Below are 27,832 nucleotides of genomic sequence, written 5' to 3' on the forward strand. Positions count from 1 at the left end.
ATATATACATAGTCCATGTTTCTTTGCCGTCTTCATTCTTCGGGTCTTCTTGACAAGGCGTCAGCAACACAGTTCACTGACCCTCTGACCACCTTCACTTCAAAGTCATAGTCCTGCAGGTTTAAAGCCCACCTCATAAGTTTACTATTGTGGGTTTTCATTGTCTTTAACCATTGCAGTGGTGAATGGTCAGTGCACAGAATAAAATGTCTTCCCCAGATGTAAGGCTTGGCCTTCTGGATTGCGTAGACTATGGCCAGGCACTCCTTTTCCAAGGTTGCCAAATGTCTCTCACCTTTCTGGAGTTTCCTACTCAGGTAGGACACTGGATGCTGGTCACCATTCTCATCCTCCTGGTAAAGAACTGCTCCTACCCCGCTGTTAGACGCATCGGTGTAGATGATGAACTCCCGGTCGAAGTCTGGAGCACGCAGCACTGGATAGTTGATGAGGGCCTCCTTCAACCTCTGGAATGCCTCCTCACAGTCGCTGGTCCACGGGATGCGGTCATCAGTCGTCTTCCTCGTCAGATCGGTCAGCGGAGTCGCTATCTCGCTAAACCTCGGGATGAACTTTCAGTAGTAGCCCACCAACCCAAGAAATGATTTGACTTTTTTCTTGGTATTGGGTCTAGGCCAATCACGAACTGCTTCTATCTTGGCCTCTAGGGGTTTGATCACTCCTCCCCCTACTATGTGACCCAAGTATTTAATTTCTGGGCTACCCAGCTGCAGTTTGTTCTTTTTGCAGGGCCTAGGCCAAAGCACTTCCTCCCCTGGATTAAAGCGCCTCTCCCTGCCTTCCTGGTCATCCCAAGCTTTCTTTCTGACCTTTTGAGCTTGCAGGGTCTCTGCTGCTAGCTCTAGGTTTCTCTTTAGGTCATTCATCAAGGTGTCTATATATGTCACAACATCTTGTGGGTCATCCTGGGTGATCTGCTCCCAATTTTGTTTGATCAAATCAAGGGGCCCTTTCACCCTTCTCCCAAATAAAAGTTCAAACGGACTGAACCCGGTACTGGCTTGTGGCACTGATCGATAAGCAAACAAAAGGGATTGCAGCTTCTGGTCCCAATTGTTTGGATTCTCGGCCAAGTAAGCCCTAATCATGCGCATCAGAGTCCCATTGAACTTCTCAGTTAACCCATTACTTTCAGGGTGATAGGCAGTGGTTTCCTTGTGTTTAATTCCACAGATTTGCCACAACCGTTTCATGAGCTTCGATGTAAACGATGCACCCAAATCTGTGATTATTTCTGAGGCAAATCCCATCCTGGACATATACCCCACCAAGGCATCTGCCACTGTGTTAGTTTCAATGTTAGTCAAGGGAATGGCTTCAGGGTACCTCGTGGCATGGTCCACAATGGTGAGAATGAACCTGTTCCCCCTCTTTGTGGCCTTGGGCAAAGGTCCCACAATATCCACCCCTATGCATTTGAACGGAGTGTCAATCACAGGCAAAGGGCACAACTTTGCTTTGGTCCTGTCATGGTTATTCCCCTGCCTCTGACACACATCACATTGTTTACAGAACTCCTTGATCTGCTTCCCTATTTCAGGCCAGTAAAAATTCTGTGTGATTCTCTGCTGTGTTTTGTTCACCCCTAAGTGCGCAGCAAACATGTCAGAGTGCCCCCTCTGTAAGATCATGGGGCGATACTTTTCAGGTACCACCAGCTGACTTCTGATCCCATCTCCCCCTTTTGAGATATTCCTCAGGGTCTCTCTATATAAAATTCCCTTTTTCTCTCGAAATCTCACTGGGGTTTCAGGTGTCAGCTGGGCGTCTGTCACCTGTTCAAAACACTTTTGGAGAGTGGCGTCTGCCTTTTGCTCTTGGCCAAATCGGCTGTCTGTGGTTAAGGTTTCCACCACAGCTTCGGAACTCCCCTCTGCTTCCGTCTCGGGCTCATCAGTACCCCCTTGAACTGTCCCTGTGTTAGCTTGTGAGCGTGTAACCACTAGCACCCGTTTCACATGTTCAGCCAGGTCATTTCCCACGAGCACGGCTGCTGGCAGAGTCGATGAAATCGCTAGCCGCCAAACTCCCCTCCAGCCTTGAAAGTTCACAGGTACCTCAGCTACTGGCAGCGAGATCACCTGTCCCTCAACCCCTGCCACCTTTATGCTCTCATTTGGGATTATATACTCCCTAGGAATAATATCTGGATGGCACAGGGTCACCTGGGAACAAGTATCCCTCAGCCCCCTATACTGATGGTCAAGTATTCCTACGTCCACTCCTGCGGTTTCAAACAACTGCGAATCTGTTCTCACTAGCAAGCAGCGCTTGACCTCCACAAGAGGACCATTTTCCTCAGCCTGATCAGCAGATGTAACTGTTCCAGATTGAGTAGCCATGGCAACAGGCTCCCTCAGTGACAAGGAGCTTTGCTCTTTCTGGACACAGAACACAGCTTTTGGCTTGGTTCCACTCAAATCATGAGGCACATTTCCTTTTAGCTGCTTTAACTTCTCACACTCTGAGATTAGATGGCCCTTTCCTTGACAGAAATAACATTTTCTGCTGTATTTTGGGTCTTTCTCATCTTGTTTTGGTTTTCCCTCCAAAATCTGAGGTCTTTGTTTCATGTCTGAGGGCTTCCCTTCACCATGGGCCCCTCCCACTTGCTGGTTTTTCCCTGGTCCCTGAGAGTACTTGCTGTAGGTTTCTTTAGGTTTACCTATAGATCTCCCCTCACCTAAGAGCTTTCTTATTTGGGAAATAAAATCTGCAATCTCGGCCGCTTCTGCCACAGATCTAGGTTTCCTTTCCCTCACCTGGAACTTCAGTTCCCCATGCAGGACTGAATAAAACTGTTCCAGCGCTATCAGGTCTTTGAGCTGCTGGAAGGTCTCTGTTCCCTCCTGAGATAGCCATTTCTCTAGCAGCCTCACCAGTTGGGCCCCCACTTGGGTAAAAGTCTGCTCTGGTTTCTTGGTGATTGACCTGAATCTTTGCCTCAGCTGTTCCGCATTTATCCCATGTCTGGCAAACACCAGTTTTTTAAACTCAGCGAAATCTTTTAGCAGCTCCTCTGGCATCTCTGCATAGACTTCTGCCAGGCTGCCACTGATTAAAGATCGCATAATGGTCATCTTCTCAGTTTCCCTTACTGAGAAGTCCACAAACGCTCTTTCCACGAGGGAAAAGAACACCTCAGGGCAATCTCCCTTGTGGTACACAGGGAATTTCTTCAGGTCAGTTTTAGACAATTGGCCTACCTCAGAATCCCTATTGTTATTATTGTTCTGATTCATCAGTTCCAATTTTCTTAACTCAAACGCCATCCTTTCTTTCTCCAACTCAAATTGTCTTTGCCTCTCTCTTTCCCTTTGCTCCATTTCCCTCACCCTCAGTTCATGCTGTTGGGCTAGGAGCATTTTTCTGAGTTCTGGGTTCTGTTCTCCCATGCTGTCATCCTGCACTGAGCCAAATTCATCCTCAGAACCTTGGTCTACCTGGGGTTCCCTCGCTTCACCCATTTCTGCCATTTGGCTTCGAGTCAAGGGCATATTCCCCCCCCTCAGAACAGGCTGCTTTCAAAAGTCAAGCCTCAAAATAAAGCGACCACTTTTTTTTTCTTTCTTTTGCCTCAGAACCAGCCTTCTATAGATTGCTGCTGTTCCTTCAGCGCTAACTTGCAACTGTTGCCAGGCAGAATCCACCCCCTCTGCTAGGCCTCTCAGCAGACAGGCTAGATCACTGTTACTTCACACAGTTTTGCCTCAGCCCTTTCCCGCCAAAACAGGTTGCCTCAGAGCTCCCTAATCTAGTCCCACCAATCTGAGGTTACACGTTCTTCCACTAGCGTACCTCCCCGTGAGGTAAGCCTAGAAGATTACCTACGCGCTCTCAGATTGTCCCTGACTAGACCCCCCTTGCTCTGGGCACACTTGCCAAGGTTTTGCTGGACCACTGGACAACTGGACCAGTCGTATCCCACACGCTGGACACCAATCAATGTGACAACCCCAGACCTACTGGGATATGCCACAGTTTCACTAAGCTGCCACCAACCATTCCCTGTAAGGAGTCACACAGACCAGGAATGGATTTTTTAACAAACAAAGGAATAAGGTTTATTTAAATAACACACAGGGAAAATAAAATGATCAAGTGAATAAGATACAGTAACGTGGCTTAGTCTCAATCATACATACACCAGTTTGGTTCACACAGAACACCTTTAAATAAAGCACAGACCCTGAACCTATCAGTTCTGGCTACCCATAAAGACACCTGAACCTATCAGGTTGGTACTGACTGACACACAGTAGTACCCTGTCTGACACACAGACTCCCACACCAGCTTCTTCTTCCCAGCTTCTCCTTCAGCTTCTCCTTCTTCTAAACTTCTCCACACAGGATCCCCATATATATACAGTACAGCCCCTCCTCCTGATGTCCCGCCTTCCACTCCCCCATAGGATGGAACTTTCCCTCCAACCCATGACAGACAGGTAACATCAGTGCTGTATGTAACATGGTCCACCCTGGGAAAGCCTGCAGGGATGGGGGACCTCCGAGGGGCCTCCGGCAGTGGCGGGGAAGCCCTTGGAGGCCTCGTGCCTTCAATTTACGACCATTTTGAGTTACAGTGGACCCTTGACTTACTGACGGCTTGACTTACAGACTTTTTGAGTTACAGACTTCTCTGGCCGCAAAATTTAGGTTTGACTTGCAGACTGAGATTTGACTTACAGACCAGAAAAAAACCAAAATGGAACAAAAACGGCCTGTTACGGGATTGATCGGTTTTCAGTGCACTGTAGGTCAATGGAGACTTGACTTACAGACTTTTTGACTTGAGAACCGCCTTCCAATACGGATTAAGTTCTCAAGTCAAGACCCCACTGTACGTCCATCTTCTGGAATGGATTATGGTCGTAAATCGAGGCACCACTGTACTGTGACTGTGTGAGCTCAGCTTTAAATATCTGTTTTTGCATTGATTATTTTCTACAGAAGCCACATTCAGCCTGAGAAACCTACACTATGTTGTGGTGCTTCTTCTCCCAAGGATCAGAGTTCTAAAGTGTGTAGAGATCAGGCACAGTCCAATTGTTAGTGCCAACTGAAAGTAGAAGCTTTCTATTAATGAAGCTTAAATAGGAGTTACCAAAGTCCCATGGACTGAGTGGGACTCCTTTAAATTGGAAACTAGCAATTTGATTCAGCCCTGCAGTTTCCTGCTGCTTCCTATTTCTGCTGACATGGGAGTGTGCTCTTTCACATACAGAGTAAAGTGTGTTATTTCAAAGTAATTTCAAGGAACAGCCATATTAATTCTAGACCAGCAATGTGGCAAGTACTGTTCTTGGATTAAATGCAAAGTTAGTAAAGTAGCGTAGCTACAGAGCAACATATTCTAACCAGAGAAACTTTAAACCTATACGTTCAGATAGGAACAAGACATTTCTTATATGGAACTTACTGGCCATTTTCTTTGTCCAAACCTTGAGAAACACAACCAGACTTGTTCAAGGGGTTCCAGTTACAAAATGTCCTATTTCAAAATCTAGTTACCATATGATATTATTTAAAAAAAAAACCAAGTTAACATTTCTGAATTCAGCTCTCTTGCTTAATCTTCATCTTGAGTAATGATAATTATGGAATAAAAGTAGCGAAGCATATTGAGCTGGAAGCCCAGGGCAAATAGATATTTCATCTTTATTTGTTTTTAATCAGACAGATACCGCTCATGCAATCCAGAGTGACATATATTCAACGTTTAACTAAAAAACAAGGATGTTGGAAGCTGCCAATGTTTAAACAATGTGGGCTTTCAAAATTGCTTTATAAACTGTATAGCCCTATGTGATCCTTTTTGGCTCCCCAGATTTTCAGGAGAGGCCTTCTTAGTCCCACTGCCTCTGTTGGTACTTCTGGAAGGAACGTGAGAGAAGGCCTTCCTCTTGGCTGTCCTTGTTCAGGAGGCTAAGTTGGCCACTTCCTCCTTATTCTTTTGGTGATGGGTGAAAATGATATTTTTAGACAGGCTAATTAATAAGGAAGGGACGTGGTGGCACTGCGGGTTAAACTGCAGAAGCCTCTGTGCTGCAAGGTCAGAAGACCAAGCAGTTGTAAGATTGAATCCACGTGACGGAGTGAGCTCCTGTCGCTTGTCCCAGCTCCTGCCAACCTAGCAGTTCGAAAGCATGTAAAAATGTGAGTAGATAAATAGGTACCACCATGGTGGGAAGGTAACGGCATTCCGTGTCTAGTCGCGCTGACTACATGACCATGGAAACTGTCTACGGACAAATGCTGGCTCTACGGCTTGGAAACGGGGATGAGCACCGCCCCCTAGAGTCGAACACGACTGGACTAAATGTCAAGGGGAACCTTTGCCTTTACCTTAATTACTAAGTAATTAGGTGGTGATTCTAATTTTGGGTGCTGTACATTATTATTATTTTATGTGTGTGTTTATGTGGTTTTCATAGGTTTAATGAATTGTTTTTAATAGTGTTGTATAATTGTTTTAATGCAATAATTTATTGTGATTTTAGTTGACTTGGTTTTTTTAAAAAACGGACTACCTTGTGTTCCTTCAGTTCAGTAGGAGGAATGTGGCATAAAAAGATAGATAGATAGATAGATAGATAGATAGATAGATAGATAGATAGATAGATAGATAGATAGATAGATAGATAGATAGATAGAGATAGATAGATAGATAGATAGATAGATAGAGCAGTTCCAAAATAAGATATATGATTATGGTGTGAAGAATGTAAAATTGTTCTAAAGCACTTTTATGTACCAGTAACATATTCAGACCATAATTTTCTTGGAGCAATACACACCCACAATTGACTCTTCTTGTTTAAGAAATATTTGTGCACATTGTCAGTCAACTTAGAATGGTAGAATGATGGTGAAGATTCCTTTGCTTCTGTTTTATGGATTCTAGCATTTAGAAAACCCAAGCCAGACAGTTGACTGAGGTTTGACTAATGGTCTGATTTGCAAGTTCAATCTCTTCCCCCTCCCCCACTTGCTGACACAATAAGGAAATATTTGAAAGTAGAGTGGTATAGGCATCGAAAATCTCATGCCTAGGTACCAGAAGGTTTTGCTCATAAATATGTTGAATGAATGTCTTTTGGGAGCTGTGCATTTAATGAAGTAGTGGCATGTTCAGAACTGACCGGCATTATTGTAAAAAGAACAAGGATAAGCTGTAATAAAATTTGAGGCAAACTGTTCACTGTAAATGGAACTTCTTCGATTCTAACATTCTTGATCTGTGGAGTGTTTTCATTTTCATTTCTAACTCTAATCAATGTTGCTATTTTCAATTGACCACTTGATCTATATTTTTATAGATGAAATATAAAGGGCGATGTTCCTTGAAAATGGAGTGCCACATGTATATTCTTTTTATGGAATGGAATGATGGGTAAGCAAATGCCAAGGGAAAAGTAGAGTAGTGTGCTTCCATCTGTTCTACTTGGCATATAGCTTTGTGGAGTTTAATGATAATTTTGCTGTTTAAGGGGAGCTGATGGATGTTCTAGTCTCTTCACATTGACACACAATGTACAGTATAGGCATTTTCTTTTCCTTCTGAACTTTGCCAGTGCAGTGAAAGACCTAAGAGAGTCTTCAGCATTTCCAGCTGCATGTTTGAGCATGCTGACCAGTGTCAGTACTAACACTGAATGAGACAATGAGAGCTCTTTAAATACAATAAATGCAATATTGAAAATGTCTGAAATAGTCAAGTTACAGCATGAGACTGAGCTGTCTAAGAGGGTAGAAGGAGTTAATATACAATCATCCTTTTAGGCTCAGGTTCTGCCATGAAGCACCATGTCAGGGTGGAGACTGGGTTCCACTCCCATTGCATCATTGCATGATTCCTGACCCCCTTTTGATTCCTGGCTCTGGGCAGAGCACAGATGACAAATAAAGCTAATGAGAAAAGGCTGAAAGAATTGGGCCTGTTTAGCCTTAAGAAAAGAAGACTGAGGGGTGATATGATAGCACTTTTCAAATATTTGAAAGGCTGTCATACAGAGGAGAGGCAGGATCTGTTCTCAATCATCCCAGAGTGCAGGACACACAACAGTGGGCTCAAGTTAAAGGAAGCCAGATTGGTTTAATATCAGGAAAAACTTCCTAACTGTTAGAGCAGTATGACAGTGAAACCAGTTACCTCAGGAGTTAGTGAGTGCTCCAATACTGGAGGCGTTCAAGAAAAACTTAGATAATCACCTGGCAGATATGCTTTGGTTGTATTCCTGCACTGAGCAAGGGGTCGGACTTGATGGCCTTGTAGGCCCCTTCCAACTTCACTTTTCTATGATTCTATGATTCTAGATCAGCCATTCTCTGTGGGGGACATATGACCTCCTGGCCGGGTCTCTGGCACATTTGAAAGGGGCCACAAACTGGAAACAGTTTTTCACACACCTTATAAGGTTTGTTATGTGATTTATACAGTCCCGATTCAGCCTTTATTTCATATTGTGTTTATGGCCATGCCCAATAAAAGGTTGAGAATGGTTGAACTAGATGATGACAGGAGATGATTGGGAGGGAGAACAATGTGTGTGGAGAACTTCTGTTCTTATCTTCAGAGATTAGAGTAAGAAAGATTCGGACACTCTGTAGGACAGATTAGGCATGTTTGTTGGACATTCCTTCTCTCTGTGCTAGTTGCAGGTGAGGAATACCATGTCACTTTATGCTTATCATCACAACACTATATATATGCACGGTGAAACTTATATTTAGAGAGCAGCCACAGTACAAGTGCTAAAAATAATAGCCATGATGTTCCGTAGAACAGAACTCACAGGATTAAAATTCAGACTATCTTCATTAAATCTAACCACAAGGACTTAATATGATGGGCAAATTCTGAGCTCTTCTCTTTTGGATATGCTTAAACAAAAGTTAAGAACAGTAGATAGCAGTTTCTTGAATAAGGCATAGTGTCTAGGGCTGATGTTTAGTTTGCTTCTTAAGATGCTTGTGGAGAAAGGTCTTGTTGCAAGTCTGATAGATTGGTGTTTTTGGGTAGGTGGGTGGATCTCTCCTTACATTTGGCAGTTGTAGGTAGAAATATTGGTGATGTTTTCTGAGTTTTAGCCTGATGGCCTGAAAACATTATATCAAATGAGAAGAAAGGTTTAGGAATGCCAAAATGGTCATCTAGCTCCCATCTTCCCAATTTACTTCTCTCCCATCCAGCACACGCAAGAGATTCATTCCATCTGTTCCCTTTTGCTATTTATGGTGTTATGGATGGGACATTTAGATAACAAGGCAAGCAGAAGCTCCAGAAAGCTGGGGGGAACCTTCCATAATGGAAGTTTTTAAAAACGACAACAACAATGAAAAGTTACATATGACAAGGGAAGGTTGGGAATATTTGTGTTAGCTGCACTTTATTTCTACAGAATGCCTTTCAATACCCTTGTACTAATTTACATGGAATATTTCGAATTATTTCTATAAATACCTTTTTGTATTTGCACTGTAGAACAAAGCAAAGGGAACTGGTACATCCACTGGTGGCAAAAGGAGAAATGGGAGACTGAGTCTCAAGATGTATAAAAATGGTAGCAATGCAGATTTTATTCTTATCTGAAAAGCTCAGGCTCAATGCATTTCGGCGGTGGCCTTCTTCAGGAGCTAAACATAAAATGAAATAAAAATATATTAATTTAGAAACAGTTGGCTTGGGACAGTTACAGTTCTTTTTTCTTGTCTATATAGTTAACAATATGCTGCCATTAAGCTGTATTAGAGTTTATGTATCTTGTAATGTTCATATTTATTATCATTTTATATTGTTAACTGGTTGAGTTTCAGACATCCATGTTATCCACCCACAAAGTGGGTCCCCCCAGAAAAGTGCCCTTTAGCAGCTGGCTTGGGGAAACCCAATCTTCACCAAACTTGGAGGAACTGTAGAGGAGAATTTTGGGAAGCTGCTCTGTAATTTTGGTGTCTCTAGGTGCCTGGGGGAACTTTCCAGGGTGACCTCTCTTTGTGAGTGTATAACTTGGACATCTGAAACCCAATCTTCACCAATCTTGGAGAGATTGCAGAGGAATGTCAGAGGAAACCTCCTTGCAATTTTGTTGTCTCTAGGTGTGTGTTTTATAGCCAAACAAATAGATAATCAAAAATCACTAAAATCATTGATCCATATTTGTCGGGAGTATTGATTTGTATGAATATGAATTGATGAATTTGCAATTTTTAGACTAATTTGGTGATTTTATTTATTTTTTTTTTTTGCCCATCTCTAATATCTACCATCATTTCATCCTTGGATAGCTCGGTTGGGTTGGGTTGGTGTTGTTTCTTCCATTTTCTGACCATGTTCATTTACAAAGTTTGTTTCTAAGTCCTCCTCCTTTTGAAAAAGAAACTTGATTTTAATTACTCCAATCTTGACAGAGTTGAAAACAGAAACTATCTTCTGTACACAGTTCTTTTACCTGCTGGCAAATCCCAGTTTGGTTTGGTGTATTAAGGAGAAACAGTTGTTTGTCTTCTGTGATCATATCAGGGCAAGGTTCCAGTGATGTTGAATCTACTGAATCTCACTGATCTAACTGTAATTTCTCTTGCAGCCCTTCCCCTCATGTATCTTGAGAAACTGATGGGGGTAAAAAGAGAGCCAAGAAACATTGTTTAACAGAATTTGGGGCACCATGTTGCACTGAAATAGGAGGGAGAGACGAAAAGTGTCCTAGTTCCATTTGCATTGGATACCAAAGCGCACTACTGAATCTTTGCCTTTGTAAAAATTATTTGGATAAAACAAAGGCATTTGCACAGTGTGGTTGTAATTAATATAGTAAATGATTCACTTGTACGTAGAAAGTAATGCAAAAATGTTTTGGGGCTTTAAACTAGTAAAGTAATGGTAAGAATGTGCAGTGTTTTCATGGCTTCCAAATGTTCAAAAATCGTACATCTCTACAGTCGCAGTCAAGCGAGAATTTTTTGCTGACTGTTTGAAGGTGGGAATGGTGTAGGGGTGAATTAGTCTGTTTCCAATCTTTCTACATTTCTCATGTGCATATCAATAATTAAAGAGAACTGCGTTATACACCCTCTTGAAGGAAGTGTTATCCTGCCTGAAGCTTAAGAACAACTTTCAAAATTTGTAGAAACTCTCCATGTAACCTCACAGCAGTGGTGTTGAAGACTCCTGTTCAGATGGCTTAACTTTAACAACATTATGGGTACAATCTTGACTCTGTAAGCTAAAAGGATGGCTGGAACAAACTATCCTCTTTTGGTGTGGATTGTAGTTTCCCATGAGTGCCGTGAGTGTAGCACGTTTGATATTATTTTTCCATTTAGAGAGAGATGATGAATCCCCAAATGTCAGAAGGACCAGCCTGTTCTAGCAACAGACAACCCACACTTTACCAAAAAAAAGAGCCTGTATTTATAAAAAAAGGAAAATCTAGGTCTTACCGTAATTGTTAACAGGCTATCTAATATAACAAGACAGAGAGATTTGTTCTAAAGATTTCCTAAGGTCTGCCCTTGGTAGAGACAACAAAAAGGGTAATCTGTATACATTAGAATACTGATAAGCATGCTTCCAAAGTGAGGCATGGGTCTCAGGCCACTCTAGGTTTCAAATTATGCAGAACAAGTTCAGAGCTAAATGCATTCATGGAGAACTGTCCAGCTGCGGTAATAACCCATGACAGTTGACCTTACAATCCACACTTGTCTTGTACAGTTGTTCTTGAAGACCTCTTGATAAAAACAACATAATTTATCTGTTGACATTCCCTCCAGTTTCCCCCCATAAATCAATGTTTGGAGGAGAATCAGTTGCTGAGATTGAATCAATGAGAGCTGTACAGTGGAATGGCCATAACCACCACGACCAATTATCCCCCTTCCGAACTTTTTCTGTCTAGAAAGAAGTGCTAGGATTTCACTTTTTATAGAGTTTACCTCTGAGATATAGGAAATATTTTTCAGCGAAAAGAGATGAAAAAGACAGGGATCCTAGAGGTGGTTTGTGATGTGGGCAGTAGGGAGTGCCTCACCCCAAAATTTCAGTTTCCTTTAATTTGTCTAGCTGAGAAGTGCATTATAAAAGAAGTGCAAAATGTGGAAGATAATTAGATATTAAAATTGTACATTAGTATCAATGTAAGGTATGAATATATGGTTTGGTATGTAAGGTGTGGTCTGCATCATTTTAATAGTACATGTGTACAGTGTACAGCTAATGTAATTGCCTAACATTTGGTATTGTCTTACAGAAGTTAGTTCAGTGTTATTAACAACTGCATTGAAGGAGTAAAGTGTGCATCAGAATTCGTGAATACAGAATTCCTTAAGCATCAGAGGAGTCCATGAATTGTTTTCGTAACTTAACACTTAGAAATGTCTGTTTTATCTAATGTTTTCTCTGAAATGGAATGTTGAATATAAACTCATGTGTCTTCTCCTTAACATTTTGAAATCCACAGCAGTTTTTCATGAAAACAGTTTATAGGGATATGAAAGACCCAATCCAGCAGCAGATGCTTTTAAGAATTAGCTGTTTATTATACTATACTGTCTTGGAATCAATGATGAATCTTTCAGTACCTGCATAATGGAATCTTGATATCTTCAAATTGAACGACCTTTCCCAGCAGTGAAAATATTTGACATTGATTTAAACAAAAACATAAAAGAGAACTTAAGATATGAGTGGATTGAGAATTAGACATTGTCTTAAAATGTATACAGAGTTTTTAAAAAATGCCTAAAGATGGTTTACAATTAGAAGAATGTTGGAAGTGTATTCTTAAAAGAAGCAATTATATTGTTCCAAAGATTTAAAAAAAAAACAGGTTTTGCAAACTGCTGACTTAATGTAATTAAACCCCTTCATGACAGAAATACTAATGTACAAGTCAAAGCAGAAACAAAGAGTCACTGTCAATTAGCACTCTGCTGATAATTTTTTGCCAGAAGCTTACATGTATGATTAAGTAGTACTAAAGGTATTTTGCCTTCACTTGTCGAATAAAAAATGCCAGTGGAGTATATCAAGAAGGTTATAATGTAACTAGCACACTTTCCATTTCCTCAGAGTTAATAAAAAGGCAATAATTGTGAACATGGTTTTTTGGAAGCTTTGACAAGTTGCATACTAATTTGCATTAGGTTGTGTTCATCATGCAGTTTTTTTTTTTTTTGTATAATCAGTCTCTTTTTGCATCATAGCAGATATTTTTCTTGCCTTGATGTTCCCTTAAGCATTCTCCAAGGCTTATTTAAATATCCAAGAAGCACAACATCACTGTTTGACCATTGTTGAGAAATTCATTAGTGATATGAGGTCTAGAAAGTTTACATGAATGTGTAGAAATGTCAAATGCAATCTGTAATGTTAGTGCAGTCAGAGAAGTCTTGCTTTTTGTATTAAGAAGTAACCTACTATGGAGTACATTATGTGATCTGACTGTAGACAAAATGAAGCGGAGAATATCTTCAAGTAAATTTATGAAAACGAGATGTGAAAAACAAAAGTATTATGGCACATTTAAGATTAGCAGATTTATTTCCTATATTACAGTCCACTTCCTCAGGCACATGATATGTCTGAAGAAGTGGATTGTAATTCGAGACGGGGATATTCATATTTATGAGTATGAATATCCCCATCCCAGGTGTACCTAATGCAGGTCCGGCCCCCAGGACAGAACGGTCCATTCATATGTCCCAGCACTGCGATGGTCCCACTCTTCCCACCAATTCCGGCAGTAGCTCTGTCATTTCCCTGCTCGGCAGGCCACTCAGCAACCATGCAGGGAGAGACGTGCTCCTGTTCCCTGCCTGGACTGGGCAGCTGAGCAGGGAGACCATGGAGTTACTGCCACAATGGATGGGAAGAGCAGGACCTTTGCAGCACTGGGAGACAGTGAGTGGATGGGCCGCTCCTGGGGGCTGGGCCTGCATGAGGTGCACCTGGGATGGGGATATTTGTTTACGAATGCAAATATCCCCTCTCTAATTGTAATCTCTCAAAGCTCACACTAGAGTACATCTTTTTGTCTTAAAAGTGCCATAATACTTTTGCTTGTGTTTTGTTTTTTTATATTTTATTTTCAGATGGTTCAGAAACAGACTAACATGGTTACTTCTTTGAAAACTGTTTGAAGGAAATGTTGTACGGTACCTTTCTAGAAAGCAAGAGACAGGCAATCTCTGTGCAGCCCTCATATTCAGAACCAGTTCTGTCATTGGGCAGAGTGGAGTGGTCACTTCAGGTAGTGGGTGGTGGTGATGTGGAGAGCCGGAGCAGCAGCAGGCTCTGGCTGTTTCCCTATATTGGAGGATAGAACAGTACACTCAAGGAAACCTGGCTTAACTGCACTAACCTGATCTGCAAGCCATCAGGCCCCATGAAGGATGCTGTCCCACCACCAATGCTTAAAGACTCAGCTGCCACTATAGTTGGCTTATATAGATAGAATTTGGGTGAAAGCATCTTGTTTTCTTTCAATCTTGCATATGTTTTTCACTGGCTTTCTTACTCTGTCAGTACGAGTTGCTGCCAGATGGCAGCCCAAAACTGATTAATGCACTAGCAACATAGGTAAAGGTAAAGGTTCCCCTTGACAATTTTTGTCCAGTCATGTCCGACTCTAGGGGGCGGCGCTCATCCCACTCTTCAAGCCATAGAGCCAGCGTTTGTCCGAAGACAATCTTTCCGTGGTCACATGGCCAGTGTGATTTAGACACAGAACGCTGTTTACCTTCTCACCGAGATGGTACCTATTTATCTACTCACATTTGCATGCTTTCGAACCGCTAGGTTGGCGGGAGCTGGGACAAGCAACGGGCGCTCACTCCGTCGCATGGATTCGATCTTACGACTGCTTGGTCTTCTGACCCTGCAGCACAGGCTTCTGCGGTTTAGCCCACAGCGCCACCATAGTTCTGGATTATTTCTAGAATGACTTCTAAATAACTTGTTTAGTCACCATGCACTAAGATAAACACATTTGCATAATTCCTGGCCCGATTTATTACATCTGTGATTTATTGTGAAGTATAAAAATGTGGAGTGCTCAAATGAATGTTTCTGTGCACAATATCAAGGATGTGCCACCCAAACAACCAGAAAACACAAAAGTGTAATAGAAATAGATTAACTAATTATAACCCAGTTGTCTGGAATTCTACTGGTGTTCACATAAGTTTTCTGTAACTTACTGTGGCTACTTGATGAGATGCCAGACCCCATCTCAATTGTGCAGATGAGTGTGTAGCCAAACATGTGGCTAGGATATGCCCCACCACCTTATCAGTTAGTTCGACTTAGCTGCTGCATATTACACAAACTTTACATGAAAATTAATATGATTCTGGTCATTATTAAAATCAAAACAAATTATTTGATTATTCTGGAGTATTTTCTGACCTTAGTGAAAACCAGTGCTCCCACCATGGAAGGAAATATGATTTCTCCATGAATGGGGTTGATATACTGACAATTAGAATATATCACTTTTTAATTCACTGTCATGATTTCCGACAAAACAGCATGGAAGATTTGTGATATTGTCTTGTCTGCCAAATTCCAACAACAAAAATAACTGGTTTCATTTGAACTTTTTTAAAAAAAATCCAGTTGTTTGTTTTGTTTATAGAAAAAAAACTGTACATGGCAAATGGCTGAAATTTGAGGTGGTGATTTATAGCAGTGCAGTTGACAATGCTGTGCAGTGCTTTCCATTATAGGGCTACATCTGTGTATATTTTGCAAGACAGAAATACATTTGGGAGACTAATGCTTTTCCACTGCATGGGAATTAAAATATTTACTTAGTATATAGTATTTTAATTTATTATAACCTTTCAAAATTTTTATGCAATATCACTGTTTGTTACTGTTGCTGATTCCCAGTAAAAACATGCTAAGAATATGACAGATGTTAATAATGGAGGAGGAAAAATATCTCTTTTAAAAGTCTACGTGAAAAACAGATAGTGGCAGGGCAAAATTGCTCTCATAAACCTGAAGGCAAGGACAGTTTTACAGCATTGAATGCAAAAACCTTGCAGAACTGTTTTAGTTGTGACTCACCCTGAAGTTTACTAAGTCAGGGTGATCTTGACAGCTTGATGAAGTAGAAGCATTGGCTTGTATGGCTGAAGTCAGTGGTTAGAAGGGTCAGAATACATGTTGTCTGCTTTGGACATCCTATAGCACAAGTGGGACTTGCAATATATTACTATAGTGTATTTTCACTCCTAATTGGTGTACTCCTGTTCACGTTTCTGTCCAACTAGTTATGCTATCATCCAGCAAGCCATCCCATCATTCTCTTCTAGTTTTCTTTCCCCAAAGTCTGTGGCTTGTGAATATACCCATAATTGAGCTGATTTTATTCCTAACAATATTTTTTTTTCATTTTCAAAAAGATTGCAAATCTCAGGATTCTTCCAAGCTTGCTGATTATCTCATTTTTATTTCTCAGTGGCTTTACTTTACAGTCACATGAGCTCTCTACCTCCATCAGCTTTTAGAAATAATTATTGAAGATATGCATGGTTTTTTCAACTGTTCACAGCAGCTCGGATGCATTAGCTGATTGTAATGTTTGTAACAGCTGTGTAACCCCTATGGAGTTGCTGTTACAGCATGAGGCTGAGACAGAATAGTTTACCTAAGGCTACTTTCTGAGTTCATGACAGATGTGAGATGTTCACAAAGCTCATTTCAACCATAATGAAAATAGATCTTGAAAGTAACTATTTAGAAATTAATTTGTTACCCCTAATTTATTGAGATTTAAACAGTGATTTGAACATTATTTATTTATTTTATTTAACATATATTTACCGTGCTTTTCTCCTTAAAGAGGACCCAAGATAGTTAACATCATTAAAAGACAATATCTGAATATGAAAACAGTATTTTTATAAATTAAAAAGGAGTAAAGAATACCTCACTTAGAAAATGGTTAACAAAATCAACAACAAAACACATTCAAATTGACAAGGCACAACAATCCATTTAAAAAAACCCTCAGACAGCTAGTCATTAAGGCAGTGTTTCACAACCTGAGGGTTACAAAGTGTTTTTTTTGGGGGGGGGGTGTCCCACAGTCACCTTACATCTGTCGTAGCCCCTGTTAAATAATTTATTCCATGACCTTTCAGTGTGTGATATTAAAGAGAGAGAGAGAGTGTGTGTGTGAGTGAGGAGCCTTTGGGGAGGAGTAGCCTCTACTTTCTGAGAAAGGATGACTTTACCCTATTTAAAATGCCTTTTTATGTAAATGTAGTGGTGGAGTGTTGCAGGATACTTGGCTATTATAAGAGAGTGTCACAACTCAAAAAGGTTGGGAACCACTCCACTAAGGGAAAGCCGGTCTGAAGAGAAAGGTCTTTGCCTGCTTGCAGAAGGACAGCAAAGATGGGGCCAGCCTGGCCTCCTGTGAAAGGGGGTTTCAGAATCTTGGAGCAGCAACAGAGAAGACCCTTCTGTCAGGGTTCAGCAAAAAAGGCACCAGGACCCAATCCAGAGCAAGACCACAGGAACACATTACAGCCATGGCTAAAAATATTTGCACTCTTGTAATTCTGTCAGAAATTACAGGAGAGCAACGTTCCTGTCTTCGGGGGAGTTGCTGGTAACATCTGCCGTCCCCAGGCACTGGGTGAGAGACAGTGTCTGGGAGTGTTTCTGGCCTGCACTCCCCCTACCCTTCAGGACCGGGACCCTGCTGCTGCTGCTGCTGCTGCTTTGGGCCACCCCACCCCTTCCTCAACACCAGCCACCTGGCTGGGAGGGGAGGGAGGCTGTAAAAGCAAGAAGCCGGTGCCAGGGCCCTGCGAGAGCAACGTTCCTGTCTTCGGGGGAGTTGCTGGTAACATCTGCCGTCCCCAGGCACTGGGTGAGAGACAGTGCCTGGGAGTATTTCTGGCCTGCACTCCCCTACCCTTCAGGACCGGGACCCTGCTGCTGCTGCTGCTGCTTTGGGCCACCCCACCCCTTCCTCAACACCAGCCACCTGGCTGGGAGGGGAGGGAGGCTGTAAAAGCAAGAAGCCGGTGCCAGGGCCCTGCGAGAGCAACGTTCCTGTCTTCGGGGGAGTTGCTGGTAACATCTGCTGTCCCCAGGCACTGGGTGAGAGACAGTGCCTGGGAGTATTTCTGGCCTGCACTCCCCTACCCTTCAGGACCGGGACCCTGCTGCTGCTGCTGCTGCTGCCGCTTTGGGCCACCCCACCCCTTCCTCAACACCAGCCACCTGGCTGGGAGGGGAGGGAGGCTGTAAAAGCAAGAAGCCGGTGCCAGGGCCCTGCGAGAGCAACGTTCCTGTTGTCGGGGGAGTTGCTGGTAACATCTGCCATCCCCAGGCACTGGGTGAGAGACAGTGTCTGGGAGTGTTTCTGGCCTGCACTCCCCCTACCCTTCAGGACCGGGACCCTGCTGCTGCTGCTGCTGCTGCTGCTTTGGGCCACCCCACCCCTTCCTCAACACCAGCCACCTGGCTGAGAGGGGAGAAGGGGCATTAGAAGGGGTGTGGGTTTGTTCTTGTTTGTTTTAACTGTTAGTATTATTAATTGCCATCAGGTTGTATAAAGACCCACAGTGGACCTGATGGAACAGGAAGGGGGGAGGGCGTTGGAGGGGGCAGCCATTGAGGTGGTGCTGGGTAGGGGAAGGAATGGCGGTGGGGGTAGAACACGCCCGCGTGGGAGAAGAGAGGTTAGATATCTTACATCTATCCCCTCTTCTAGTCCTACCTCCAACCAAATGGTATCAGGCGACCATATCAGCAAACCCTCGAGCCACACGGTGCTGTTGATGAACGCCAGGTCAGTACAAAACAAAACTGCCCTCATCCATGATGTAATTCTGGATGAGGGGGCTGACCTGGCGTGCATTACTGAGACCTGGGTGGGAGAGGAAGGTGGTGTCCCCCTCTCCCAGCTGTGTCCTCCTGGGTACTCAGTCCAGCACCAGTGTCGCTCGGAGGGTCGGGGAGGGGGAGTTGCTATAATCTATAGGAGTTCTATCTCCTTGACCAGGCTTCCTGTCCCTTTGAGAGGAGGTCTTGAGGGCCTGTATTGTGTGTTGGGCTCACGAGACAGATTAGGGATTCTGTTGGTGTACCGCCCACCCTGCTGCGTACCAACGGTCTCCCTACCTGAGCTGACGGAGGTTGTCTCGGACCTGGTGTTGAGGACTCCCAGGCTGTTGGTGCTGGGAGACTTCAACATCCATGCCGAGGCTGCCTTGACTGGGGCGGCTCAGGACTTCATGGCCGCCATGACAACCATGGGGCTGTCTCAATGTGTCATCGGCCCGACACATGAGAAGGGCCATACCTTGGACCTGGTTTTCTCAACGGGACTGGAAGGTGGTGATTTGGATGTGGAGGGGCTGGTTGTGACCCCATTGTCATGGTCAGACCACTTCCTGGTCAAGTTCAGTCTATTAGCTTCTTCTTCCCTCTGCAAGGGTGGGGGATCGATTAAGATGATCCGCCCCCGGAGACTAATGGATCCGGATGGTTTCCTGAATGCTCTGGGGGATTATCCATCTGATATGGTCGGCGCTCCTGTCGAAGCTCAGGTCACCCTATGGAATAGGGAGATGACCCGGGCGGTTGACACGATTGCGCCTAAGCGCCCTCTCCCTGCTCGCCGAGCCCAGACAGCTCCTTGGTATACTTCTGAACTGCGGGCGATGAAGCGAGAGGGGAGACGGCTAGAGCGCAGGTGGAGGAAGTCCCGCTGGGAATCCGATCGAACACGACTTAGAGCCCATTATCGGGCCTATTTCGTGGCAATACGGCTGGCGAAACGGCAATATTTCTCCAGCCGCATTGCTTCCTCAGAATATCGTCCAGCAGAGCTGTTTCGGGTGGTCCGGGATCTTCTTCAACCGGGAAACCCGGTGGAGGTCCCGGACTGCTCATCAGCTTGCTGTGATGAGTTTGCTATTCATTTTGAGGAAAAAATCGCTCAGATTCGCAGTGGGCTGGACTCCACTGTTACTGCAAAATCGGAAGATGTGTCCAGTGTGCCGTGCTTAGGTCAAACTTTAATGGATGAGTTTCAATTGTTGAGACCCGAGGATGTGGACAGGGTGCTTGGATCTGTCCGTTCTACCACCACGCCGCTCGACCCTTGCCCATCTTGGCTAATTGGAAGATCTGCCAGGGGGGTTCGCACTTGGGTCCAGGAGGCCGTGAACGCCTCTCTGAGAGAGGGAGTGGTCCCTACCGCCTTGAAAGAGGCGGTAATTCGACCACTCCTTAAAAAGCCTAACCTGGACCCAAGGCTGGTGGTCAACTACCGACCAGTGGCGAACCTCCCTTATTTGGGCAAGGTGTTGGAGCGGGTTGTGGCCGGGCAACTCCAGGCGCTGCTGGATGAAACGGATTTTCTGGATCCATTTCAATCGGGTTTCAGGCCGGGTTTTGGTACAGAGACAGCCTTGGTCGCCCTGTATGATGACCTTTGCCGGGAGAGAGACAGGGGGAGTGTGACCCTGTTGATACTCCTGGACCTCTCAGCGGCTTTCGACACCATCGACCATGGTGTCCTTCTGGATAGGCTGGCTGGGTTAGGAGTTGGGGGCACTGTTTTACGGTGGTTCCGCTCCTTCCTAGCTGACCGTGTCCAGAGGGTGGTGCTGGGGGACAGTTGCTCTGCCCCATGGCATTTATGTCATGGGGTTCCTCAGGGCTCGATACTGTCCCCCATGCTGTTTAACATCTACATGAAACCGCTGGGAGAGGTCATCAGGAGGTTTGGGCTGAGGAGTCAGCAATATGCTGACGACACTCAGCTCTACCTCTCGTTTTCCACCAATCCAGGTGAGGCGGTTTCTGTGCTGAACTCGTGTCTGGACCTGATAATGGACTGGATGAGGGTTAATAAATTGAAACTCAATCCAGACAAGACAGAAGTGCTGTTAGTGGGTGCTTCGCCGGACAGGTTGGAGGGCCATTTCCCTGCCCTGAATGGGGTTACACTCCCCCTAAGGGACAGGGTCCGCAGCCTGGGGGTGCTCCTGGACCCCAGTCTAACTTTGGAAGCCCAGGTGGACTCGGTGGCCAGAGGCGCCTTCCTTCAGCTGCGGAAATTATACCAGCTGCGGCCCTACCTGGACGAGCAGAGTCTCATGACAGTTACACACGCACTGGTAACATCTCGTATAGATTATTGCAATGCGCTCTACGTGGGGCTGCCTTTGAAGACGGTCCGGCGACTGCAACTGGTCCAGAATCGAGCTGCGCGGCTGGTGAGTGGTGGAGCCGCTAGAGATCACATCAAGCCAATTCTGTTCAATTTACATTGGTTACCAGTTGCTGCCCGAGCCCAATTCAAAGTGCTTGTTTTGACATATAAAGCCCTAAACGGCTTGGGCCCTGGATACTTGAAGGACCGCCTCCTTCCATATGAACCTACCCGGCAGTTAAGATCTAGCCAGGGGGCCCTTTTGAAAGAGCCATCCCTCAAAGAGGTAAGAGGGATGGCTTGTAGACAAAGGGCCTTTTCGGCAGCTGCCCCCAGACTATGGAACGCCCTCCCAACTGAAATCCGTCTGGCGCCGACGTTGATGACATTTCGGCGCCAGGTCAAAACCTTCCTGTTCCAGAAGGCTTTTAATTGAAATAACAACTGTGGGTCCTGATGATGGCAATTTTAATTGTATTTTAATTGTATTATAATTGTATTTTAATCATCTTATTGTATTGAATTTTAATTATTGTAAGCCGCCCAGAGACCTCTGGGTAGAGTGGGCGGCATATAAATAAAATAAAATAAATAAATAAATAAATAAATAAATAAATAAATAAATAAATAAATAAATAAATAAATAAATAAATAAAATGCAACCCTTCTCTCATTTGTGGAAACAACCCCACAGCCCAAGCAGGGACCAACCAGCTAAGGTTTTGATTCCAAACAGCAGCCAAGTAGAAGGATGATAAGAATCATGATCAAGCAGTCCAGGAGTCAAAGTCAGGAGAAACAGTATCAAGGCAGCAAGTTCCAGGGATGCAAGGAGAGGCAGGGCAGAAACCACCAAGCAAGGCAGGAACAGCAAGGTTTGGCAGACAGACAAAGCAGGAGTAACAGCACAGCCGGAGACCTTCCTTGCTGAGTCAAAGGTCTGTAGGGAAAGCCTGTTCTCACAGAGCCCAGTCCTCAGATTCCACAGGTGGCCTTCCTGAGGAGCTGGGCAACAGCTGCAGGGAATGGCCCAGTCCTGCAGCCTCTAGAGCAGTTCTCCCCAGAGGGATGGAGGCAGTCCTGCATGCACTAAGGTTGCATGGTTCCAGCATGGCCCCAATCCTGACCCTCTCCCAGCTTCCCACTAACATCTGAGAAGGTGGTAGAACCGAGAGAAAGCCCTCCTACCTGATGTTCTTAACACTTGGCAGGCTCACAAAGGGAGACATGATCCCTCAGATAGCTTGGACACTAGCCGTTTGGGGCTATGTAGGTTAAAACCAACACTTTGAATTGGGCCCAGAAATGGATTGGCATCCAGTGGAGCTGCCGTAAGGGGAGGGGTTATGTGATCCCTGTAACCAGCCCTAGTCAGCAATCTGGCTGCAGCGTTTTGGACCTGTTGAAGTTTCCAAACGCGTTCCAAAGGCAGCCCTATGTAGAGCATGTTACAGTAATCCAGCCAGGATGTAACTAAGATACAGTGGTGCCTCGCACAACGATTGCTTCATACAACGATGAATTCACACAGCGATGGGTTTTTTTGAGGAATTTCCCCCATCGTTTAACGATGTTCTCTATGGGGGAATTTCACTTAACGATGTCCCTTTTTGCTCATTTAAAAGTGTCTTAAAATGTTTGAAACCTGTTTTAAATGCTTGGATTCCATAGTGCACCTTGTGAAACATGTGCAAACTTAATTTGGTTTTGTTCTGAGTCTTCATTAATTTTTGATGATTTTTTTATTTTCCCCATTTAAATCAATTGAATGGACAGTTCAATTCATTTAAATAGGGAAAACAAAAAATCACCAAAAATTAAGGACGACTCAGAACAACACCAAATTAAGTTTGCATAGGGTTCAGGAGGTGGGCTAACAATTGCAAGCATTTAAAACCTGTTCCAAACATTGTAAGACACTTAAAAATGAGCGAAAAGGGACATCGGAAAAGACTTCAAAAGCACTGAAGCCGGCTTCAGTGCTTTTGAAGCGCTTCCGTTTTTGCTCATTTTTAAGGGTCTTACAATGTTTGGAACAGGTTTTAAATGCTTGCAATCGTTAGCCCACCTCTTGAACCCTATGCAAACTTAATTTGGTGTTGTTCTGAGTCGTCCTTAATTTTTAGTGATTTTTTGAATTTTCTCTCATTGGAATGTATTGAACTTTCCGTCCAATGCATTCCAATGAGAGAAAATTCAAAAAATCACCAAAAATTAAGGACGACTCAGAACAACACCAAATTAAGTTTGCATAGGGTTCGGGAGGTGGGCTAATGACTGCAAGCAATTAAAACCTGTTCCAAACATTGTAAGACACTTAAAAATGAGCAAAAAGGGACATCGGAAAAGACTTCAAAAGCACTGAAGCCAGCTTTAAATGCTTGCAATCATTAGCCCACCTCCCGAACCCTATGCAAACTTAATTTGGTGTTGTTCTGAGTCGTCCTTAATTTTTGGTGATTTTTTGAATTTTCTCTCATTGGAATGCATTGGACGGAAAGTTCAATACATTCCAATGAGAGAAAATTCAAAAAATCACTAAAAATTAAGGACGACTCTGAACAACATCAAATTAAGTTTGCATAGGTTTCAGGAGGTGGACTAACCATTGCAATCATTTAAAACAGTGTCCAAACATTGTAAGACACTTTTACAGGAGCGAAAAAGGACTTCGCAAAGGCATTGAAATGTATTGAGTCGGCTTCAATACATTCCAATATAGGAAACATTGTTTCACTCAGCGATGTTTCCTATGGGGATTTTCACTGAACGATGGCAATCTGTTCCAATTGGAACGGATTAACCAGTTTTCAATTCATTCCTATGGGAAATGGTGTTTCACAGAACGATGTTTCACACAACTTTGATTTTTTTGGAACCAATTAACATCGTTGTGTGAGGCACCAGTGTATATGTTACTATGTCCACATTTGACTTCTCTATGAATGGGTGCAGCTGTCACACAGGTTTTATGTAGAAATGGACTTCTGACCACTACTGAAACCTGGGCACCCAGACTGAGAGATGAATTCAGGAGTATCCCCATGCACATCTGTGTCTTCAGAGGGTGCGTAACCCCATCGAGCACAGACTGCATCCCTATTCCTTAATCTGCCTTTGGCAGACCAGGAACACTTCTGTCTTGTCTGGATTAAGTTTCAGTTTATTTACCTTCATCCAGTCCATTACTGATACCAGACACTGATCTAGAACCAAAATAGCTTTCTCTGATTTAGAAAGAAAGGAAAGATAAGAGTGGAGTATTATTCACATTACAGAGGTGCCTCAATTTACAAACTTAATCCATTCCAGAAGATGGTTGTAACTTGAAATGGTTGTAAATCGAAGCACCATTTCCCATAAGAATGCATTGGAACGCGATTAATCCATTCCAGACAGGGGGAAAGTTACCAAAACCCCCACAAAAAACCCACTGCAAGCTGCATTGGAATGCGTCAGGACCAGAAAAAAATCACCGAAACCCCCAGAAAACAATGCAAGCCCCATTGGAATGCTCTGGGGCTGGAAAAAAAAACCCACCAAAATACAACAACACACCAAGCCCCATCAGAACGCGCTGGGGCTGAAAAACACACACAAACAAAACAAGCGCAGCAAGCCCCATCGGAATGCACTGGGGCTGAAAACACACACACACAAACACACACACACAGCACTAGGTACTTGGGGGCCCCAAAGGGCCAAACAGCTGTCTGTTGCTCACACTTGTCTTGATAGCTTCATGTTGAGGATTGTAGCTTGGTATTGTACAGCAGTGCTGAGTACTATGAGGCTGATCTGAACATATGAAGAGTTATTCCCATATCAATCCACCCAACTATCAAGGTGTCAGCATTCCTGAAGCTATATTCATTTTGCCTTTTGCTTTGAAATATTTGTTTTCTCTGAATGGTGCAGCACACAAAATATAGAAGCAGCAGCATAGAACGACCACGAAATGTCCAACTAAAGGATTACACTAGCATAACCATACCTAACTCAGCCTGGCAGATCAGATAAAAGAAACTGATCATACTCAGCCCCCACAAGGTTTGAAACAGAGAAGTGGCAAAAATTTGAAATAATAACATCAGAGGTAACACTTAATTTGTATGTGATGTGCATTTGTTTCCATATGCTCTGTTCCAGTTTGAATCGTATTACTTATTCTAATGATCAACAGAACTAGTTCCTTTTCCTTCAAAGTGATGTTATTTTTCTCAATGGGTGTAAAAACTGCTTATGGGGGAATTAAGCAGGGCATTCTCTCCCTGTCTACAGAAGGAAGAAGCAATGAGAACACGCTACCACCACCGAAATGGCCTCAAGGGGAGACTCAGCATAATGAACTAGAAATTGCTACTGATAGTTTTGTTACTGCTTTTTCTGTCAGAGCTCTCACCTCACAAGCCAATTTCAGTTTGCAGAAAATTGTGGTTCTCGTTTACAAAATCATTTCGTTTATGCTGGGTTTTTGTTTTTGTTTGTTTGTTTGTTTGTTTCCTATAGATGAGTAGCCGTCAGCCTGGGAAGTGGATTTCCCTGAGATGTTGACTGTTGCTAAGGCTGCACAGTCTTCTTGGTCTGCTCAGGGGCAAATCTTCAATAGATTCCTAACCTACTTTAAATCCATGTAACACTAAAAGCCTCTGTGGGCTATGCATTTTCAGTGTTTTAACCATGTGTATGTGTATGGGTGCACTACCCTCAAATCCCTCTTCTGCAGGCCTTGAAAGAATCCTTGTGATGCTGTTTCCCCCATTTTAAAAACTTACTTTATCCTTGCCCTCACTGAGAGAATGATCAGTTGGCCAGAAGGACTTTAGAAGTATTGAAGGCTTATTTCTATTTTGGGGCGACCCATACTTTAAAAATGATGGAATAAATGTTTTAGGTCTTCAGAACAGAGATGAATTATAACCTGACAATGGGACCAAATGATATCTGTTTAATGAGAACAAAGAGTAGCTAGAAAATTTCATACAAATAAGGGGATTAATTGAGGGGATCTGAAAGGAGAGTCAGGAAGGTGTAATGTCAGCAGGATGAATGGTTATTTAAAGCTACACTGACAGAATCTCAGCTAGGGTGTGTGCCACAGATTAAAAAGGTCAAGAATCCAAAAAGATGACAGCATGGTTTACAACAAAGTCAAGCTATGAAAGGGAAGAAGGGTTCTTTTAAGTAGTATTAAAACTTGCTATAAGTAAAATTTAGAAAGAGTGCCAACTCTTGCAGTCATACAAACAAAAAGGAAAAAAAGTGCAGAGCTTATTTCTAAAAGCATTAAATTAAACTGTAAATGTCTCTTTAAATACATCAGATAGAGAAACGATGTTTCTCTGAAGAAAACCAGCCACTTAAATAATAGAGGTGTGCAGGAATTATTGAAGGATAGGGAAATTACAAAGATAATTTTCTATATGAATCTGTCCAAGGTGATTGACTTTGCAGTCTTCTTCCAGTTCACTTTCTTCTGGAAAGGCATTTGAAGAACAATGTCAAGTAGAGGTGACAGGATATGAAGTTGTAGGAATAATTGACAGATGAAATTTTTATGAGGCCCTTGATTTGATGGCATATAGCCAAAATTCCTTGAACAATTCAAGTGTGAAATTATAGATCTTAGAAAAATATGTGGTGTATCATGCTGATCAGCTGCTCCACCAGATGATGAAACTTTTTTTATGTAGAATTAAAATATAGCATGCTGGGTGGTGTATTCTGAGAGTTGTTCTCCAAAAATGTTCCTTTTCCAACCTCTGCCCTTTGCTGGAGAGGTGGCAAGTGACCAGCCTAAAATTCATTTTTTCAAATTGCATCTTCAGAAAAAGATCTATTAGGTTCTGTACATATGAATTGTCTGTTGCAGAGTTTTGAATTTCTGGTAAAATTCTCTTTTTGTTATATAGTAGAAGTACAGATATCCACAGAGGACATCTTCAAGATCCCCTGAGTCCACCCTTTTCTTATTCATTGACACTTTAAGTCTCAATAACTCAGTCTGAGCCATCTGTAGGAGAAAGAATAAAAAACATTTTGTTTACTTACAGTAGCTTGAAATTTCAAAGTTTTGTATACTGCTTTCTTTACTGCACACATACTAGCGAACAACCAAATAGATCAACAGCAACAAAAAGCTATCACTAACTGATGAAATAGAGGGATAGAATATTCCACAGGGAGGCAGAGCTCCTGTGGGAATTGAAAACTATAAGGAAGAATTGGTTAGTGCTGGATAGATACACCCCAGCTCAGAAAAGTTCCTCCCAGTCACTCAAACTACAGACAGCATACAAGTTGTAAATATAACTTCAATATTGTCTTATCTTTAATAAAGCAAGAGTTGTTTAACACATAGATGAGCAAGTCTGGTGGGAAAGGATATCCTGCCTCATCAATTAATTGATAATATTATCATCCATCTAGATAGGAAGAAGGTAATCCAGTTGACATATGTAGATTTGGGCTTCCAAAAAGCTTTTGACAAAGGCACATTAATGATTAAAGGAAATTTATTCTTCTTAAGAAGAACAGGAGGAAGAGGATGGGAATAAAGATATTTTTACTGTAGGATAAAACAAGCAGAGAGTTTTCCCAAGAACGTGTGACTCCTGTCA

The 27,832-nt window shown here is 43.0% G+C and overlaps 1 protein-coding gene and 1 long non-coding RNA gene across 3 annotated transcripts in view; one reads left to right on the forward strand and one right to left on the reverse strand.

Moving 5' to 3' along the window:
* PLPPR5 (phospholipid phosphatase related 5) overlaps positions 1-27,832 on the forward strand; it is a 111,389-nt gene that overhangs the window by 19,947 nt on the left and 63,610 nt on the right. The window lies entirely within an intron of this gene.
* On the reverse strand, positions 9,539-17,151 carry LOC140706690 (uncharacterized). Its single transcript, XR_012086502.2, has 5 exons — positions 16,097-17,151; positions 14,183-14,329; positions 10,473-10,633; positions 10,288-10,387; positions 9,539-9,657 (listed from the first exon to the last, which is right to left on the reverse strand). It is a non-coding gene; the product is annotated as an uncharacterized LOC140706690 (long non-coding RNA).

This window comes from Pogona vitticeps, chromosome 4 (genome assembly GCF_051106095.1).
Source record: "Pogona vitticeps strain Pit_001003342236 chromosome 4, PviZW2.1, whole genome shotgun sequence".
Lineage (NCBI taxonomy): Eukaryota > Metazoa > Chordata > Lepidosauria > Squamata > Agamidae > Pogona > Pogona vitticeps.